Source organism: Triticum aestivum, chromosome 4B (genome assembly GCF_018294505.1).
Source record: "Triticum aestivum cultivar Chinese Spring chromosome 4B, IWGSC CS RefSeq v2.1, whole genome shotgun sequence".
Taxonomy (NCBI): domain Eukaryota; kingdom Viridiplantae; phylum Streptophyta; class Magnoliopsida; order Poales; family Poaceae; genus Triticum; species Triticum aestivum.
In genome coordinates this window covers 544,953,042-544,964,547 of record NC_057804.1, presented here as the reverse complement: position 1 = coordinate 544,964,547, position 11,506 = coordinate 544,953,042, and positions in this window count along the sequence as shown.

Genomic DNA, 11,506 nt, shown 5'->3' with positions numbered 1-11,506 from the left:
CATCGTCGGCGTGGTGGCCGAATGGGCGGTCATGACGAAGCCGCCTAGTCGGAGAGTTTGGCCTAAAGCCAGGGCTCCCCCAGAGGTGATGTTGTCGTTGATAACAAGGTGAGCCATCAAACCTTTTTCAACATCACAGTGGAACTCTCAATGAAAGCACCAATGTCCGTGTCAAAACCGGCGGATCTCGGGTAGGGGGTCCCGAATTGTGCGTCTAAGGCTAATGGTAACAGGAGGCGGAGGACATGATGTTTACCCAGGTTCGGGCCCTCTCTATGGAGGTAATACCCTACTTCCTACTTGATTGATCTTGATGATATGAGTATTACAAGAGTTGATCTACCATGAGATCGTAGAGGCTAAACCCTAGAAGCTAGCCTATGATTATGATTGTTTTCTATCCTACGGACTAAACCCTCCGGTTTATATAGACACTAGAGGGGGCTAGGGTTACACATAGTCGGTTATAGAGAAGGAGATCTACATATTCTAATTGCCAAGCTTGCCTTCCACGCCAAGGAGAGTCCCACCCGGACACGGGACGAAGTCTTCAATCTTGTATCTTCATAGTCCAACAGTCCGACACAAGTACATAGTCCGGCTGTTCGAGGACCCCCTAATTCAGGACTCCCTAAGTCGGTGTGCATTAAGGGTGCGTGGATGGCCCTTGCCCGTTGTTAGTGTTAAAACCGGCGGATCTTGGGTAGGGGGTCCCGAACTGTGCGTCTAAGGCTAATGGTAACAGGAGGCAGGGGACACGATGTTTTACCCAGGTTTGGGCCCTCTCGATGGAGGTAATACCCTACTTCCTGCTTGATTGATCTTGTTGATATGAGTATTACAAGAGTTGATCTACCACGAGATCGTAGAGGCTAAACCCTAGAAGCTAGCCTATGATTATGATTGTTGTTGTCCTATAGACTAAACCCTCCGGTTTATATAGACATCGGAGGGGGCTAGGGTTACACAGAGTCGGTTACAGAGAAGGAGATCTACATATCTGAATTGCCAAGCTTGCCTTCCACGCAAAGGAGAGTCCCATCCGGACACGGGACGAAGTCTTCAATCTTGTATCTTCATAATCCAACAGTCCGGCCAAAGTATATAGTCCGGCTGTCTGAGGACCCCTTAATCCAGGACTCCCTCAGTAGCCCCTGAACTAGGCTTCAATGACGATGAGTCCGCCGCGCAAATTGTTTTCGGCATTGCAAGGTGGGTTCTTCTCTAAATTCTCCAGGGTACCCGTTGTAACGAGCTGTGTTCGGCCTCCCATTACTGTTGCACTCCTCGGTCTCTGTGCTTTAATAATGGCTGTCTCCACGTGTCGAGCGAATGCGAGAAGTTGGGGCATTTTTACATTTGCCACCCTGACCATGTGAGTAAATCGTCTATTTAAAGAGACGGGAATCCTCAGATCCAAATCACACCATCTCCACCCAGCGAGTATCCATCAGAGCACGCGCGAAAAAATCCATACCACCATGGCCGGCCGTCGCGGCTCCTCCTCTCGCTCCTGTAGCACCAGGCCAGGTGATTGGGAGAAATGTTCTGTCCCCCACAGCCGACTAGTAGAGTTGCAGACCAAGGGGTTTCTTCCACCTGCGTACATGGTCCCCGTCCGAGCTAGACTAGCCACTTATAATGGCGGGGAGAAAGCGGAGAGTTCTCCAAACCAATCCAAGGGGGAGCGGGTATGATTTGTCCCCTATTTGCTGAGGGGACTCGGATTTCCAATCTATCCTTTCCTCCGCGAGCTCCTGGAGTTCTACGGACTCCAGCTACATAACTTCACCCCAGTCTCCATACTGCATATCGCAGGCTACGTTGCCTTCTGCGAGCTATTTCTGGGTTGCGAAGCTCATTTCAAGCTATGGAAGAGGCTATTCTGCCTCGTACCCCGCACTCAGGAGGGGTCGGTATATCAAGTGGGCGGAGCCGAAATATGGCGCATCGTTGGGACCGGATACCTATCCATCACCCCGAAGAAGACATCGGAAGACTGGCCTTCGGAGTGGTTTTATATGGAGGATGTCCCTCTTCCGGACCCTATTCGGAAGGGCCTTCCCGAGTTTCTAAATGCCCCATTGAAGAAATGCCAGAGCTGGCGCCCCCGGAGCCCCCAGGAGGAAGATAACAGAGAGATCCTTTTCCTGATGGACAGGATAAAGACGTTGGCCAAATCAGGGCTGGCAATAGTTGAGGTTATGTCCATATGTATAATGCGGGGAGTGAAGCCACTTCAATATCGGGGGAAACCCATGTGGCACTTCAATGGAGAAGATGATGCCACCCGCTGCGGCCGCAAAGGTCCGGACTCCCCTGCCGCTCTAGCGAAGATATTGTTCGATTTGTACAAAGGAGAAGAAGAGGAGTTCATCCGTATCAAACCTCAGGATGGATTCTCCATGTACAACCCCCCAAGCTGGGTGAGCGGCTATATTTTATTCCAGTCTTTCCCGCATTCTTTAGCATAAATATTTACCTTGCCAATCTATAGCAGGAACTGCGAAAAGCTATGAGGGAGGTTCACAACCCGTCTCCACAGCCAGAGGACCCCGACCGGGCCCTCAAACCCAGACTCGAAGAAGATCCGGACACATTTGTGGAGCTTGTCGACCGGACATTTTATCAGTTAAGCTGTGATGGTGCATTGGTGGCCATCATAGCTGATTATCCTGGCCTGCTCCCTGTATCACAAGTAAGTAAGACCAGAGTCCCAACTTCCAAAAAGGAATCCCTCTTCGAGCTTTACCCACCGCACATGTATTGCATTTTACTGGGAAGGCCATCGGGACGCCATGCCGAACCTGCGGTGACTCGTCCACAAGGGGCACCGAAGTCGGGTAGGCTTAAAAGGAAGGCGGTCAGGACCGAGACGCCGTTGCAAAGGTATGTTTAAGAACCTGCTACATAACTATCATCGTTAAAATATAACAATGTCCATTGTCCTCTGGCAGAAAAAGCGCTCGCCAGACTATATCTGGAGAGCCTGTCGGCCACGCCTCCACCAGCCAGACTCCGAGGCTGGACTCAAGGGTGGAGAGTGCCATGAATCATAGGCACCGACGGGCCACACTATGCAACCCTAATTTCTCCGAAGAGGCATTCAATGCCTTCAACTCAGGGGACGCGTACATCCGGGCTGCTCAAGGTGGCTTCTCCAGAGCCACAGACCAGTACGTAAAGGATATACGGGTAAGAAAATTTGATAAGTATGTATATCAGTAGCCCCTGAGACTTGAAACAGTTGGCACAACTGATTTAAGGATCGTCGTGTGCATAGGTTCTGACAGAGAAGAATACCCAGCTGTCTAAAGAGCTGGAGGAGTGCAAAGCCCAACTGCGGGCCGCAATTGCCGTAATGGAGGAGTCTACGAAGGCCCCATCTGGTAATATTTGTTTTGATCGAAAATAATGTCATGGCATGTACCAGTTTAGTATTCGGCATGAATGCAAATCTAACAATAGATTCTGCAGACAATCCCGAAGGCAATCCGGAGATCGTACCAGAGGATGAGCAACATGTTCAGTGACAGCTGAAGGCTGGCGAACGTGTGCTTACAAAGGTTATAAAGGATAAAAATACTCTCCAGGACGCAAACACCCGACTGGACATCGAATTAAAGGATGTTCGGGCCTAGCTTGCTGACTCCGTAAAGGAGAATAAGAGGCTTCGACGCAGCATATTCAGTAAGTGCTCTAACGAACAACTATAAAGTTCGGCGAAGAAGCGTGCTAACGGAATTATGTCTGTAGGCATGCTGACAGGTCGTCCCAAAGAGGAGATGCTCAGATCTGCAGGTGATCTTCTGCCGAAGCTCTCACAACTGCATGAACAAGTTTGTCAGGTGATGGAGGGTATTGCCCAAGACTTGTGGCCATCTGCCTCCCTGCCAGGAGGCATGGGGGAGCTTGTGGAGACGCTCAAGGGAGTGCGGTGGCGCTTCCGATTATGGAAGATATCGGCCTGCCGACAAGGTGCGAGGGAAGCCTGGGCCATGGTGAAGACGCGATATACCAAGGCTGACCCGAACCACACGGCCGAGGTCGGACCTGTAAGATCAGATTGGAAAGAGATCCCTGTAAGTCTGGTATATGACCTGGTAGCATTAGCCGCTAAGTATTCCCAACAGGACTATAGGCTAGACAACCTATTGGATGGTATAGAAGAAGAATTTAGTCAGTCTAAGTGACTTTTGTACTTCGAAGGACACATTTGTCCCTAGCCGGATTGTAAATCATTTGTCTTGGCGGACCTTTTCGCTTCAACCTCTGGACCCGACAGTCCGAAGTGTATCCGAATACCCGCTCGGTAATGTTCAAACCGGGGCACGCATGGAAACCAGGCGTAGGGGTCATAAGAGCTTGAACAGACAAGTACCCAACTAGTTATGTTATATTACATGGGTAGTAAGAAACATCTTCCAGGGAGAATAGTTCCGTTAAGGGTTCCTTTCCCTGGGTGTGCACGCAGTAAGGTGCATGCCCGAACTACGAAAAATGACGCAGGATATAATCACCTGGGGTCATGTTTTGTAATAAGTAAGAGACATCTTTTGTTCACCGACATAATATTCCCTTAAGAACGCTAGCTTTCGGCTTCACCCAGTCTGAGGTACACATCCAGCTGACCCGCCAGTAACAATCGCAGAGGTGCTCCCCTTATGCCCTAGCCGAATTAACGGGAACGTAGGGCATAAACACAAGAGCCAGGCAACCTAGCTTGGCCAAAACTTAAGTCATATCGATGCATATAATGGTGAAAAAAGGCACATATGGGGAAATGACGTATATGTGGTGGGCATAAAGCCCAGAAGGTAACTATATTAAGCTTGTGTATAAGAAGCCCCCAGGTATATTGAGCGCGCATAGCGCGGCATGAGTGTGCGGTCAAAGCATACTTGAAGCTTTTAAAGCTATATATAAAAAGGAGAGAGAGAGAGAGACGATAAAATTTAAAAGGGGAGACGAAGGTAAGGAGACAAACACAGAGTTCGGCACTAGGCGTAGAATCTTCGGAGTCTGGCTACGTTCCATGGGTTCGGCTCGAGTCGATTATCTGATGCATCACGATGGCGGTACGCACCTCCAGTGAGAACTTTGTCAATGATGAAGGGACCCTCCCACTTGGGCTTGAGCTTGTCCTTTTTCTTCTTTGGTAGGCGTAGAACGAGTTCGCCAATGTTATAAGTTTTGGCCCGTACTTCTCTGCTTTGATACCTTCGAGCCTGCTGTTTATAGAATGTGGAACGGGCCTTTGCGACATCACGCTCCTCCTCCAGGGCATCTAAGCTGTCTTGCCGATCCAGCCCGGCTTCTCTCTCTTCGTACATGCGCACTCTAGGTGAGTCATGGATGATATCGCAGGGTAGCACTACCTCTGCGCCGTACACCATAAAAAATGGTGTGTATCCGGTTGTGCGATTTGGCGTGGTCCGCAGCCCCCATAGTACGGAGTCGAGCTCCTCGACCCAGTGCGTATCTGATTCCTTCAAGGATCGCACTAGTCTGGGTTTAATGCCACTCATAATAAGACCATTCACTTGTTCGACTTGAACGTTTGTTTGGGGGTGATAGACGGAGGCATAATCTAGTTTTATGCCCATTTTGCTGCACCAGGTTTTCACCTCGTCGGCTGTGAAGTTTGAGCCGTTATCGGTGATGATGCTGGGGGGGGGGGACACCATAGCGGTGTACGACCCTGGATATAAAATCTATCACTGGTCCGGACTCGGCCGTTTTAACTGGTTTGGCTTCTATCCATTTGGTGAATTTATCGACCATGACCAACAAGTACTTCTTCTTATGGCTTCCTCCTTTAAGGGGTCCAACCATATCGAGCTCCAGACCACAAATTGCCAAGTTATGAAGATTGTTTGAAGGGCGGTAGGTGGCATATGGCTTTGATTTGCAAAAAGCTGGCAACCGACACAATGTTGGGCAAGGTCCTGTGCGTCTGCCCGGGCTGTCGGCTAGTAGAAACCTATACGGAAGGCCTTGCTTACGAGCACCCGAGCTGCGGCATGGTGGCCGCCGAGTCCGGCATGAATTTCGGCCAAAACCTGCCGCCCTTCCTCTTCGGAGATGCACCTTTGGAGCACTCCGGTCGCACTTTTCTTATAAAGCTCTCCCTCATGGACTTTGTAGGCTTTAGAGTGCTGCACAATACAACATGCCTCATTTTGGTCCTCCGGGAGTTCCTGCCTATTTAAGTAGGCTAAGAAGGGTTCTGTCCACGGGGCGATGACCGCCATAATCACGTGGGCCGAAGGTGTTATTTCGGTGGCGGGGCCTCCGATTACGTCAGATTCTTCAGGATCTGGGGTTGTATGCAGATCCGGACTGGTATTGCCGGTCTCCCCTTCCCATACCACGGATGGCTTGAACAACCTTTCCAAAAAATATTAGGTGGGACGAGGTCGCGTTTGGCGCCGATGCGGGCAAGGATATTCGTCGCTTGATTATTTTCACGGACCACATGGTGGAATTCGAGCCCCTCGAACCGAGTTGACATTTTGAGAACGGCATTGCGGTAGGCCGCCATTTTCAGGTCCTTGGCGTCAAAGTCTCCATTTATTTGAGATATTGCGAGATTTGAATCCCCACGTACTTCTAGGCATTGAATGCCCTTGGAGACTACCATCCGAAGACCGTGCAACAATGCCTCATACTCGACTGCATTGTTGGAATCGGTGTAAAGTATTTGGAGTACGTATTGGACTGTATCTCCGGTGGGGGACGTCAGGACGATGCCAGCCCCTAGACCAGCTAGCATCTTAGAGCCGTCAAAGTGCATGATCCAATTGGAGTACGCGCCTTACTCTTTAGGGAGTTCGGCTTCTGTCCATTCGATGACGAAGTCAGCCAGTACTTGCGACTTAATGGCTCGCCTTAGTTTGTATGTTATGTCAAACGAGAGGAGCTCGATAGACCATTTAGCAGTCCGGCCCGTGGCATCGCGGTTATTTATTATGTCATTAAGTGGTACTTCGGAGGCCACCATGATTGAACACTCTTGAAAGTAGTGTCGTAGTTTTCGGGATGCCATGAAGACCGCATATGCTATCTTTTGATAATGTGGGTACCGTGACTTGCATGGAGTGAGGACAGTGGATACGTGGTATACCGGCTTTTGTAGTGGGAATTTATGTCCATCTGTCTCTCGTTCGACGATGAGCACTGCGCTTACAACCTGGTGAGTTACAGCTATGTATAGCAGCATGGGTTTGCTGATATTTGGCGCTGCCAGGATTGGATTGGTGGCCAAGAGGGCTTTTATTTCTTCCAGCCCAGCCGTAGCCGCATCCATCCACTCGAAGTGTTCAGTGTGTCGAAGAAGGCGATAAAGAGGTAGTGCCTTTTCTCCTAATTGGGAGATAAAGCGGCTTAGGGCGGCCATGCATCCAGTTAATTTCTGGATTTGCTTGAGGTCTGTTGGGGTAGGCAACTATGACAGAGCTTGGATTTTAGCCAGGTTTGCTTCGATTCCTCTATTGGAAACAATAAAGCCCAAGAGCTTTCCGGCTGGTACACCGAAAACGCATTTTTCCGGGTTGAGCTTGATGTCATATGTTCGGAGATTGTCGAACGTAAGCCTCAAGTCGTCTATTAATGATTCGACGTGTCTGGTTTTGATGACCACGTCGTCTACATAAGCCTCCACTATTTTGCTTATTTGTGTTTCCAGGCATGTCTGAATCATGCGTTGATAGGTTGCACCGGCGTTTTTTTAGCCCGAAAGGCATGGTGTTAAAACAGAAGGGGCCATATGGAGTGATAAATTCCGTTGCGGTTTATCGGACTCCGCCATCTTGATTTGATGGTATCCAGAGTATGCGTCGAGGAAACACAATGAGTCGTGTCCTGTGGTGGCGTCGATGATTTGATCAATGCGGGGGAGGGGGAAGGGATCCTTGGGGCAAGCCTTATTGAGGTCCTTGAAATTGATGCATAGGCGTCAGGATTTGTCCTTCTTTGGTACCATCACTAGGTTTGCTAGCCAGTCCGAATGTTTAATTTCTCTGATGAATCCAGCCTCGAGTAGCTTGGCTAGCTCTTCTCCCATGGCTTGTCGCTTGGGTTCTGAAAAGCGCCGAAGAGTCTGCTTGACCGGCTTGTATCCCTTTAGTATGTTTAGGCTATGCTCGGCCAGCCTGCATGGGATACCTGGCATATCCGAGGGATGCCAGGCGAAGATGTCCCAATTCTCACGCAAGAACTCTCGTAGTGCGGCGTCTATTTTGGGGTTCAACTGTGCCCCAATTGATGCTGTTTTTGTAGGGTCCATTGGGTGGACCTGGAATTTGACTATTTCATCTGCTGGTTTAAAAGAGGTGGAGTTGGGTCGTTTGTCGAGTATCACGTCGTCCCTATCCACTGTGGAGCGTAGCGCAGTTAACTCTTCGGCCGCGAGGGCTTCGGATAATGCCTCCAGGGCTAGTGCGGCGGTTTTATTTTTGGTCCGGAGTGCTATGTCTGGATCACTGGCTAGAGTGATGATTCCATTGGGCCCCGACATCTTGAGCTTCATGTACCCGTAATGGGGTATAGCTTGGAAGCTTGTGAATGCATCCCGCCCTAAAAGGGCGTGGTATCCACTGCTAAATGGGGCCACTTGGAATGTGATTTCTTCAGACGTATAATTCTCCGGAGTGCCGAATACCACATCCAGTGTGATTTTTCCCGCGCATCATGCCTCCCAACTAGGGAAGATTCCTCTGAAGGTCATGCTGCGTTGCTCAATGCGGCTCTTATCTATTTCCATTTTGTTAAGAGTTTCCTCGTAGATGAGGTTTAATCCGTTGCCGCCGTCCATGAGCACTTTAGTAAGCCGGAAGCCGTCCACAATTGGACTAAGGACCAAAGCGGCTGCTGCTCGGAATGTTCGGAATTGAGGTTTGTCGCTGGCATTGAAGGTTATGGCCGTATCGTTCCACGGGTTTACTATTGCAACGTGGCAGACTTCGGCGAGGCTGCAGAGCGCTCGCTTGTGCATATTGTTTGAGCCAAAAGTCTCGAAGACTGTCAGTACTGTATTGTTATTTTCTGCGGGATGGTGCTCTGCGGTATTGTTGATGAGAAGGTCCTCACCGCTCTTGGCCACCTGTCGGAGTATCCAATATGCTCCAAGGTTGTGTGTTGGTATGATGCCCGGTGTGCTGTAAATTTTGCATGGCCTATTGAGCCATCCCTCCAGTACGGTTCCACGCCCTATAGAGGGCTTTGGCTTCTTTGTAATTGGATTTGGTGACTTGCAAGAGCGCACCCTTTTAGTTTGGACGAGGGATTTAGTTAGGTCTGGGGGATCCCAGAATTTTGTTTGGGTTTTCCAGGCACTTTCCATCACACAGTATTTCTTTACTACGGCTGCCAAGTCGGCAAAGTGTGCTATGTCACGGCGACTTATGGCATTGAGAATTCCCTTGTCCGTGCAATTTTTGCAAAAGAATGAGATTGCATCTTCCTCGTGACAGTCCTTAACCTTGCCCATTACAAGGAGGAATCTGGCCCAGAAGTGGTGTACTGCTTCTTGGGGCTCTTGTCTAATGTGGGAAAGATCACTTGTGTCTGGGTGGGTGGGTAGACTTAAGTCCACATCCTGACCTAATCTGAGACCCAGGGGCAAAGGAGCTCCCGAGCTTGGCAGCTCGGGCGGCAGAATGTTGCCCAATATTTGTGGCCCGTTGCCCGATTCTATGTTCGGAGCCTGGGCCATGTCCTCCTGTGGACGGGAATCCGTCTCGGAGAGCTTCGGAATCCGGACATAGTTCATCCTCAAAATAGAGGAAGAATCGCTGTTTTGTTCCTCCACTACCGCTATCTGATGGGTGGCCGGTGGAGAGTTAATCTCCCTTTTGTCGGGTTTGAGCCCGATCCGATCATAGTCCGTAGTGACTCCCAGGGCGGCGATGCGATCCAAGAGCTTGTTCACGGAGGAGAGATCCATTGGATCCTTCCACTCGGTGAATTCCAAGCTGACGTGGAGGTTGTTCTTGATAACCTGAGAAGTCATCGTCGGCGTGGCAGCCGAACGGGCGGCCATGGCGAAACCGCCCAGCCGGAGAGTTTGGCCTATAGCCAGGGATCCTCCAGAGGTAACTTTGTTCTTGACAACAAGGCGAGCCATCAAGCCCTATCGCGACGGCACAGTGGAACTCTCAATGAAAGCACCAATGTCGGTGCCAAAACCGACGGATCTCGGGTAGGGGGTCCTGAACTGTGCGTCTAAGGCTAATTGTAAAAGGAAGCAGGGGACACGATGTTTTACACAGGTTCGGGCCCTCTCGATGGAGGTAATACCCTACTTCCTGCTTGATTGATCTTGATGATATGAGTATTACAAGAGTTGATCTACCACGAGATCATAGAGGCTAAACCCTAGAAGCTAGCCTATGATTATGATTGTTGTTGTCCTACGGACTAAACCCTCCGGTTTATATAGACACCGGAGGGGGATAGGGTTACATAGAGTCGGTTACAGAGAAGGAGATCTACATATCCGAATTGCCAAGCTTTCCTTCCACGCAAAGGAGAGTCCCATCCGAACACGGGATGAAGTCTTCAATCTTGTATCTTCATAATCCAATAGTCCGGCCAAAGTATATAGTCCGGCTGTCCGAGGACCCCTTAATCCAGGACTCCCTCACCCGTGTTAAGATGTATTGGGCGAAGATGTAGGTCACTGATATTGCAACCAGGGGTCCGCCCGGGGGCCAGGACTCGCCCGAGCACTATTTTGAAGAAGTCTTAGAGGGTGCCCATTTAATAGAGCCTCAGTTCTCAAAGAATACCATGTTCCAGTGACATGTATCTTAATTGTAAAAAACAATGCTTGTGACAATAAAGGCTATATTTATACCTTTGCCCATAAAGTATTGTAGTGCCTCATGTGCGGCCGTTTATGTATATATGTATATAACCTAAAAGGTTATAGTCGTCGGCTTCAGCCCCAACACATATAATGCCGATGTGTTCGGAAAAGCACGTAATCACACTTGATCCAACATCTTGGTCTATTAAGGGGGTGGTAGTGCGGCGAACAAGGCAATCAGACTATATAGCTTTAACAGTTTCACTTAGCCATCGGAGTTTGACGGTGGGGCTACTATATAGCCCCTGGTATGTCCGCGCTCATCCGTATACGGTGCGTGTACATACGTGACCGGGAAACCGGTCCTTCGTTAATGTGGAGGAATCGCGAAGATTCCGCTGGGTCATCGAGTGGTTGACCATTCTCTCACTTTATCATGACAGTCAATTTTCGGCTTTCTCTACTAAGGTGCTCATCCAGATGAACCAGGGCACAATCGCAGTAGTTCTCCCGGTGCTACCTTAGCCGATAGAGCGGAACGTAAGGTAGCAAAACACGGGAGCCGGGCAAACACAACTATTGACCAAAGACATGATTCGGAGCTGATGCATATAAGGCCAAACTCGCGACGCCGAACACTCCCGAAGGTATTCGGACTTTACAACATATACTGATTTGAGTACCGCCCTCGATAAT